The sequence below is a fragment of the Primulina tabacum genome, chromosome 15, assembly GCF_025594145.1.
Source record: "Primulina tabacum isolate GXHZ01 chromosome 15, ASM2559414v2, whole genome shotgun sequence".
NCBI classification, from domain to species: domain Eukaryota; kingdom Viridiplantae; phylum Streptophyta; class Magnoliopsida; order Lamiales; family Gesneriaceae; genus Primulina; species Primulina tabacum.
In genome coordinates, this window is record NC_134564.1 from 34,967,797 (window position 1) to 34,978,549 (window position 10,753).

The 10,753-nt window shown below is 31.9% G+C and overlaps 1 pseudogene; it reads left to right on the plus strand.

The window, feature by feature from the left end:
• Positions 1 to 2,473: 2,473 nt before the first annotated feature.
• On the plus strand, positions 2,474 to 5,203 carry LOC142527612 (uncharacterized; annotated as a pseudogene).
• The last annotated feature ends 5,550 nt before the right edge of the window (positions 5,204 to 10,753 follow it).

Consider the following 10,753-nt stretch of genomic DNA (forward strand, 5'->3'; position numbering starts at 1 on the left):
AACCGGAAACGAAAACTTGTCATCCGGTGAAATAGGTATAATTTATCCGGCGATTCTCCATGAAATTCTATGCAGATAAATGAATGCTTTTAATGATTTTGGTGTGTGACAAATTAAGATTGGTGGTGCATGATTTATATGTAACTCGATCTTACAAAGTTGATGATATATATAATATAAAAATAAAAGTAGTGAGGGTTGGCTCTTTTTGCTTCAAAGGGGACCCCAAGTATGCTAAGCTTTGGTGGTGCACATAATGGGGATACGTGTAATTTAATTTGTTTGCTAAAGTATTATATATATTTTTGGTAAAGTATAAATCAGAGATGATACATGGAGCGTGCGGTTCATAATTATGTCTTTAATACCAGATCATATAAGTTTTCAAATCTTTGCTTTAATTCAATGATATATAATATAATATTTTTATTGTATGAAATCTTTCTTGTATGTTAGCAGTAATTTGTACCAAAAATGTGCGCAATCTCACCAATCTCAGGTTTAAAAAAATCCCATCGCTCGTGCATTATGCAATGTCATAATTTTTTTAAAAAAGAAAGAAAGAAAGGATGTCCTTGATTTAGGGGGGGAAAGTCATATAAACAATGTAAAGCAGTTTTAAATTAAAATAAATACAAAAAGATATTATCGTTCATGCGCACACATATATATACATATCCATAACTTACATGTTTATCATTTTTCATCACAACACAACGATTTTGTTCATTTATATCTTAGTTGATGAAAAATCATTTGCTTGTCATCTCTAAGCTCTTCAATATTATTTATGAAAGACCAAACACGATAATTTCTTAAAGCTAACTCAAATTTTTGGCTTTTCCTTTTGGTTTTATGATGATTCTTTCGAAATAATTCTTGAATCCAAACAAAATCTGAAATTTTTAATAGGAAAATATGTAATTTCAGTCTTATAATTTTTTTGTGATTTTAGTCATATATTGTCCAGTTAAAATCTAAGTCATGTATATTTCAATTTTTGACAATTTTAATATTTTTAACGGAAGTGACGATATGATACCATATACATCGGTGTCATGTTAGAGCCTACGTAGCTGTAACATAAGTTCCAAATAGGATAAAAAGATTAAAATTGCAAAAATAACGAATATAACACACAATACTGAAATTTAACATTATAAATAATCAAATAAAGTCAAATATACAAAAACCAATATTGAAAAGTATTCCCAATTTTAATATAATATGTACATATAAACTATTGTATATTAAAACTCATACCACCTTTACCAAAATAAAATTTTAATGTATATAAATGACTATATTATAACTTATGTCACCTTTATCAATCGAGTGAAGTGGAAACCTAAATAATATTGAAGGAAAATTAATATAAATGGTGTATCCAAAATATGTCAACCCAAGTGTAAACTAAGACCAAGTAATGATGGATTAAACTCATCTTCCTTAAATGTGGAAGCCAAAAGGGAAAGTGGGTGCTGCGTATTTTGGTTAGAAAGCCAGAGGGGTAATAGTTCTTTCAATTAAGAATTGGATAACATGCTTTTTTTTATTAATCCTTAACCAAACATCGCGACTCCTCTTGTCTCCCCTCACGGGGTTCCCTTTGGGTCCATGTACGTTAATGAACATTACATAAAATTTGGTCTCTTTTTCTACCACTTGTCTATTGATTTATTTCATCCCTAGGTGTTCCATTGTCACGTTTCTAGGCTACTTTTGAGTTCCACTAAATCAATTTTATACATTCATGCGTAGATAACAAATCTAATGAAAACTATTCTTAGGTTACGTTTAGACCTGATGAATTTGATTTGAAAAAGAATTTGATGGATGAATTTCACAAGACACCGATTTTTAGTGTATTTAAAATCGACTATAATTATTATTGAAATTGTATAACTTGTTATGTAATGGATTTGAATTTCATTTGAATTTTATCAAAGTTATGCAACTTTTCTTTATTTGACATGAAACAAATTTGAGTAGGTCTCTTGTGAAACGGTCTCACGAATCTTTATATGTGATACGGGTCAACCCTATTGATATTCAAAATAAAAAATAATACTCTTAACATAAAAAGTAATACTTTTTCATGGATGACCCAAATAAGAGATCCGTCTCATAAAATACGACCCGTGAGACGGTCTCACACAAGTTTTTGCCAACAAATTTAAGGGGGGAAAAACCTTTATGACATATATCTTTAGAGTGGGTATTTTCATAGTAAATCAAGGAGGATATGTTGCTATTGTTTGGAAATTTTTGAAAGATGTTAAGTTTTTGGATGCATGTATATTAATTTTTCCGTAAAACTACATATTCCTCATTGATTTTTTTTTTTTTGTGTACATAAAAAACTAGATAATAAAATCAATCTTTAAATACACTTGGATCGGACCAAAATCTGGCCCACTTATCCTGGACCTGTTAGAACGTTAAAGCCAACATTTTTGAACCTAGTGTTCAAATTGGCCCAACGAGCAGACTAAAATCTAAATTCGGGTCTATGGTAACGCAGAGTTTTGGCAACTTCGATCACTCCTAAGTTCTAACCGGCTTGACCGTGGTGGATTTGTCTAGTGGTTGTTGGTTCACCATGGCTTACGTACGGAGCGTTGGGGTGGTGGGAGGCGGCCAAATGGGCTCCGGAATAGCCCAACTGGCTGCCGTGCACGGGCTTGAAGTATGGCTTCACGATTCCGATGCCGGTGTTCTCACTAGAGCCCACCAATCAATCTCTTCCAGGATCCAACGCCTCGTCTCCAAGAGGAACCTCTCTAAGGTCCCCCTTTATTCTTAATTTATATGCACCGTTTGCGAATGCCCCCTTATGCATGGGGATTTCTGAATGGTGATTAACCATGGGTTGGTGGTTATCAGCTTAACTTGTAGAATTTTCTTTTTCCCGCTAGAAATATTGGAACATGGTTGTTTGGGATTTTAATGGTTGCATCGATTTTTTATAAAATTTGTGGCGGATTTGATCGTGGAGAGTGCCTTGATTGTGCACGATAATTTTGTACTTCAGCTTTGGAGGATTTCTGTTCTGTAGATATTGTGATCGAGGCCATTGTGGAGTCTGAGGAGGTTAAGAAGAATTTATTCACCCAATTGGATAAGATTGTTAAAGGTTCTGCTATCTTGGCGACTAACACTAGCTCTATTTCTATTACCCGTCTAGGGTCTGCAACCAACCGCCCCAGCCAGGTTTCATACTCTACTTGACATTGATGCATTCCTTAACGAATACTTTATGATGATCTTAAAGTTTGTGGATTGCACCCTATAAAATATGCCACAATTGAATTGATTTCTCGCACTTAAAGTTGGTGGATTGCACCATATAATATATGTCGAAAAGATTTTTATTATTCTCAACCAAACATAGAATCTTGCTGCTGCCGTTTTTGCTTGTTAATCTACCTTGATAAAAATGTCGCAATTGAATTGATTTCTCGCAATAATAAATATTGAAATCCTACGGTGACATTGTGAAAAAGATTAGAATGATTAAGTAGAACGTGCAAGAATTTCAGAGCTAAGTAAAAGACGGTGTTAGCTGTCTATCTTAAACTTTATGACAAACTTTTTTTTTGGTGGTCAAGGACCCGGAAAATGTTATTTTGAAATTATAGGATCATAGCAACCATATTGAGGCTACGAAATAGAATTGGACAAAGAGCAGTGGACTGATTTCCTACCTCTCAACATCTATTTTTATGTATGTTCTTTGTGCATTGACAACTGACCTGTGTTCTAGTACTTGGCCAATTGTCCACACGGCTTTTCCAAAATGAAAAGCTGGAAAAGCATGTGATTGTTTCGAGTCCAATGAAAGCCTAATTAATGTTTCTGCTAATCACATTGTAACTTACACATGATACTTGGTTGCATTTTCAACACTTGCAGATTTTAGAATTAGAATCTGTTACGTAAGTATGTTTGGTGATTATCTGCAATGCTTTACCATTCATGAACTTGATACCCATTTGACCCTTCGCAATTTGCAATTCTAGTGATGGTTTGGAATTATCTTTTCATTATTTAATTTTTTTACTTTGGTATACTGTATGCAAGTACCATTGAAGTCACTTGTTTTTTTTTTAACTGCAGGTGATAGGAATGCATTTTATGAATCCTCCACCTGTTATGAATTTGGTTGAGATTATAAGAGGAGCCAACACATCAGATAAGACTTTTAATACCACGAAAGTCTTGGCGGAGAGGTGTAAAGAAGTAGTACTCGAGCTTTATCATTGCTAGTATATAACCATCACTTTTTCTCCCTTGTCAACTTTTCTCTCTCATTTATGTTTATCACTCAATAGACATTAAGGAGCAAATATAATATCTTGATTTAAACCATTGAACCTATTGAGTTCTGCTGCACCCCATCTGGTTTTAACAATTAGAGTGAACATCAATAAATTTCAAGGGGGTTTTAGAGTCTGAATGCTATATTTTGTGCCATGGCATTTATTTCCGTGTCTCATAAAGTTGGAATTCCTTCACAATTGACTTCAGAGTCCTGTATTTTGCAGGTTTGGTAAGACGATTATTTGTTCTCAAGATTTCTCTGGCTTTGTGGTTAATCGAATTTTAATGCCAATGATCAACGAAGCGTTTCATGCGCTATACACTGGAGTGGCATCGAAAGAAGACATAGATGCAGGAATGAGGCTGGGAACAAACCATCCAATGGGACCTCTCGAACTCGCTGATCACATTGGACTTGATGTTTGCTTGTCAATAATGAAAGTCCTCCATACCGGGCTTGGGGACAGTAAGTATTCCCCATGCCCTCTCCTTGTGCGGTATGTTGATGCTGGTCGTCTCGGGAAAAAAAAGGGCAGCGGTGTATATGAATACAGTAACACGCCCGAGGAAATAAAGCCATCAGCTCGACTTTGAACACCTAGCAGCTTAAATATATGTTGTGTAATAATTCTTTAGAACTCAAAGATTTTTATTCCTCTGATGTCTATCATTTTGAGCATATGTTATTTCAGAAATGCAATAGAAGTAGGAACTATACGCGTCGATAGCTCCTCGTCCGTAACTTTCCTTGCTCATGTAATGACGATCCGTTAACTCTTGCCTAGCTTGGATGTTCCTTGTGAGATGTCTGAACATGTCTGGTGGAACAAGATTTTTGTATAATCATGAATCCATACCAATAATACCATCTTAAGTGTAATATGAATATATATCGAATGACGTCCATATAATTCTTTTCTACTCTACCTTTTCATTCTATCAGTAGTCTGTCATTTTGTGAGGACATGGGGAGTGCAAACTGCGAAGTGGTCACCATTAGAGTTTACAAATTTGCTCAAGTGTAAGATTTGAAAGCAACCCTCGATAGAAATTGCTTAGATTTAATTGCGTCTTTAAATAAGATTTACTTCTTGAAAGAAACTTGCTACTTCCTAACTACATATTTCTTAAAATGAAATAAAGTGACGATCTTATAGTTCACATGATATCAAATCTTAAGTTTTATACAAGTTATCGAGTTTAATTTTTACAAAATTATGGAGAAAAAAACTAAATAAAGCATTTAATATGAACATAGCCATTGACAATTCAGTCCTTTAATAGTGCCTGCCACCCTAGGAATCTTGAAACTCAAGACAAATAAAATCAAAGCATACAGACAACCTATTCAAGAACAAAATAATGCCTCACTTAAGGTCTACGAAAATATAAAGTTCCAATATTAAAATTTGATTGGCCATCCCACCATCCTGTTTGATGTATTCTTCTTGGGTAGAGTTGGTATTTGATGGTGATTTTTTTGGAATCCAATGATGAAAAGATATGTTATTATAATATATATTTATCTTTTTTGCATGTACATTTGACATTATTATTATTATTATTATTAATAAAAAGTAGACAGCAAAGAAAATAAAAAGGCAAAGCCAAAGGTGCCATCTTTTCTAGCAATAGTACACATTTAAATTAGTTGTCAGGAATTGTTGATGCACAGAGACGGGCAGGCATAAAGGGATGAAATTCTTGTTCCAGTGTCCTTGCTGTTCGTGTTTCTGCTTCATGAAGCCAAAGAAAAGCAAGCCAAAGGAGAAAGAAACCAAGCCAGAGTGATGGATTCGTGATTCCCTGCAGATGGGATTTATAATTATAAAGTAATAATATTATTCATGTTTTCTTTCTGTTTAATTATGTGTGCCATAATTATGATGGCAATTTGTTACAGATTTACGAACTGAAATCTGAAAGATCTTCCCTACAATATGTGGGCTTTTGCTCGTGTTACTGAATGTACTTATAATCTTGGTGCAATTATTGGTGAATTGTTGATTTTCCGTTTCAAGAACTGTGTGTGTGTGTGTGGCATAAATGATTCAAGCTAAGTCTTGAGATATCAATATCTTTTCTTTACTGTTTTGGTTAGAATATTGAAAACATATAGGCAATTTCTTAATCTATTTCTTGTTCTTCAAAATATTCATCCATTTTTAAAAGAAAACATGCCCATCAAACTTAAGGGTAACATCGGGAATGAGATTGGCTCGGTACAAAGAGTTTTAAAATTTTCAGGTATCCATATTCTTCTCTTCTTGCAGTCTTTCTCTCTCTCTCTCTCTCTCTCTCTCTTTCTTTCTTTCTTCTTATTATTTTTTTTTCCTTTTTAAATTACATCTGCTTTACTTAAATCAGATTCTTGAAATTATTTTGGCTAACAAGACAAATCATCAATTTATATGACCTTTTATCAAATCTAACTATCGGCCAAAAAATTCCATCAAATTGTATGCCTCTGCAAGAAGAAATAAGTGTAAAGTGTGTTTTTTTTAAATATAAATAAAGGGTCGTTTTGATCTTGAGAAAAAGGCCAATTGCAAAATATATGGATTCATTCTATTTAGCATTAGTAATCTGCAGTACCAAGTTACTGCCTAGATTATCTCCAAACACTTTGAATAATTTACATGGAAGTAGGAGTTTGAGAACTAGTCTCCAACCATTATTTGGATAATCAAGCAATTATATCTGTGAATCTGTGATACAATACAAATATATTGCAAATTTCAAAGGCTCCGCCGATTTGGATTGAAATTCCGGACTCCGTTTTGTTGCAACATTTCTTCCTACTACAGATTGGGACTCTTAGCCCAAAAATCTATTTTGATGCAAGTTTTGTACTAAAATAGTGTAATTTCTTCAGTCAAATACAATATTAATCTTCAATTCATTTATCTCAAATTTTACACCAAAAAAAAAATACTTTATTCCTCATCCTTTATTTAGTATCCATTTATTAATTCGATAAAATAATCATGATTGTTAATTTAATTATTATATATTAATTAAATCACATGTAATATGAATTAATACACGTAAATTATTAAAGTTGATAAATAAATTGAATCCATAAAATTTAATTAAATAACATAAGACGACACATTTGAAACATACATGGGTGATTTCATAGGATCTGGATCTAAATTACTAGATTGTTTATCTTTTCATTCAAGTTGTTTTCTTTGTATTTGTATGTCAATTATGTTTTTAAATGTTTAGTTACAAATTTTGTTGTTCAATTAATTATTTTATTAAATAAAAATTATAAAAATCATATAAATTACATATTTACAAATTATATTAGACTATTATAATATTATTCGTTAAATTAAGTCATTAATCAATTATTTTAAATAAATAAACATAAAAAAATAAAATTAAAAAAAAAATCAGACATCTAGTTATAAACTTAACGATATAATTATGATTAAACAGACGTGTTTTAATATTTAATTATTAAAATTTGAAAAAAAAAATTAAAACATTATTATATATCAAATTAAAATATTTAAAATAACTAAAAAACAAAATAAAAGAACTAAAATAATGGTAAAAAAAATGGAAGATTATAGATCAATTATACTCACATTATTACATCGATAAACCTAAAAACAATAAAGACTTGAGAAATCATAAGAATTCTAGTTTCAACTCAATAACTTATTTGTATATTAATAACTACAATAATAGCATATATCTACTAACAATTAACAATAATTAAACTGAAGCTCAGATTCGATTAACTCAAGTCGTCCCAGTAACACTTTCCGGCCCAAGTGTGTCCTCTTCGCCTTTCAGATTGGTTAGTTTTGGGTTAAGAAGACGCAATTTATTGGGCCGTAAACCAAAATGGGCCTCCAAAAACCCACAATCAAAGAATACGAGTTCTCGATCCCATGTGGAATTATTGCGGTTCGCTTACAAGTAGCCCACGAAGTTGCCGGTAACAGTGCTATTCCTTCTTCTTTTTTCCTTTTTCTTTTCCCCATTAAGACATCCTTCTATATTCCGAAATATTATTTTAAATTATTATTATTATTATTATTGATAATCAAGTTGACAAGTTGGCCACGAGTGAAATATAAAATAGTCAATAGTCCAAGGAGTGGGAATCGGTCGCATTAATTTGCTGGCTGCATGAAAATAACCTTTGAATATTTCGTGCCATGCTAATTTATATAAAAAAAACACACACTTTGAAATAAATGCAATTCCTCTCTCAATTAAGTAATTGCGCGTTGACTCTATGAAAGTTCGGGGTGTGTACATGTAAATAAGAGTAAGTCTCTTGTGAGACGATCTCACGAATCTTTATCTGTAAGACGGTCAATTCTACCGATATTCACAATAAAAAATAATATTCTTAGCATAAAAAATAATATTTTTTCATGGATGACCCAAATAAGAGATCCGTCCTACAAAATACGACACATGAGACCGTCTCACACAAGTTTTTGACTAGAAATAAATATCAAATAAATCTAATCATTGAATGTATTTTATTATATAAATTTTTTTTTCAATCACCACACGCAAACTTTAACTCTTGGCTGGAAGAAATCTTTTGTAAATTTTTTTTCGCACCAATACGTGTTATTAATATAATAAAATTTGTGAAATGTTTAAGGAAACTACAGCTTATTAATTAGAAATGTTAGAGAGTATAAGTTTTTTTTTTAATCCGATAAGCAATGTAAATTCTTGTTTCAAAGACAAAAAAAGAAAGAAAAAATTGACTCGTGGACTGGTTGGTTGTTGGTAGGTTGGGGTTGAATCGATAAAACTTGGGAAGTGGTCTATTTTTTGAGTTCCCTTCTGTTTTGGACAGAGGAAGTGGTCTAAACACTTGGACCATCTTCAACCTTACATTAAAATGATATTTTCACATCATTTTGGTGCAAAATTGGTACTCCAATGGAGCTGGCCAAAATAGTGCAGCCCTCTCCTCTACATCAAATTTGGTGCAGAGGATAGATTTGGCGCATAGTTTTTTATTTTTATTTTTTCAAGTTATTATAAAAATATGTTAATTATCTTATTTATTTTTAAAGAACTATAATTATTATTTAAATAATAGTATAATATTTATTCTAGTATTTTAATAATTTGATATTTAAACATAAAAATTAAAAATATATATTCAAATAAATTTATAAATAGATTTTTAAATAATATTTTTTTATTTATATTAAATAAAAATATTTAATTAAGGGTTTGATTTAATGATTTATAAATAATATAATAATCAAATACAAATGAAAATTTTAATGCAATAATATAATTTATAAAAATACAAAGATAACTATTGAAATGGTTAATTCTAACACGAAATACAAATATAAAATATAACGATTAATATATGCAAGGGTAAGATTTGAAATAAATAGATCTGAGTTGTATTAGAATTTGGTGAAGAAATTTAATTATTTTAATATAAAACTTATATTAAATAAAATTAATAGTTGGAGATGTGGTACGAGACTATTTGTATCCCAATTATATTTTTATTTAGGGGAAATTGCATATACTACCCCCGTGATATCTCGAGTTGGCATAAATCTCCTCGTGAAAAATTTATCATCTAAAAACTCCATGTGTTTTTTAATGTCCAGCTCACGCATGCCAACCATGCTTTTAGTCAAACAAAATTTTTTATTGTCCAAAATGTCCCTCTTTAAATAATAAGCTCAATTATTTCATTTTCATTTTTGCTGGGTTATTTCAGAATAACCCAAATTACATCAACCTAACACAAGGAACCTTATTACTAAATAACTAGCATCCATTACACAAACTCATCAAAGCTTGCATCTGCATTAAGTGTTGGATCGGACTTTTAAAATCTTAAATTGAAGTATCACTTCTTCATTGCCGTTGTCGGGTGAGCTCTCGGTTGCTGGCCTTGGCGTTGAGGTCGATGCATTCCCAGCGTCCATCTCAGACTTCACTTCGGAGGAACCTCCAACATCAACACCTCGTACAATTTCAGGCAAACACCAGCGGAAATAGCCACATTTTTTAAAATAACAACAATAATACAGACGTCCCTTCGATGGTTTGGTTTCGGTTTGAACAACTCTAATCTCTGCCCTAACATTGCACTTGCACAGTGGAATTTGGGGATATCTTACATCAACATTTGGATTCATAATTTTGGATCAATCTAGGGTTTTTAAAATGGAAAAATGCAGAAGTCGCGAAATGAAGAAGAAGAAGAGGTCTTCTATTTCTATACCGAACGAGGGCACTTTAGACAAAAAAAAAACTCATAAAACAATGACAATTCGCAGCTTTATGCGCGTGTTGTATAAATTATACTGGCGAGGGGGCATAGGCTGAACATTAAAAAACACTGGGAGTTTTTAGATAATAAATTTTTCAAGAGAGGATTTACGCCAAAACGACGTGACGGCGCAAT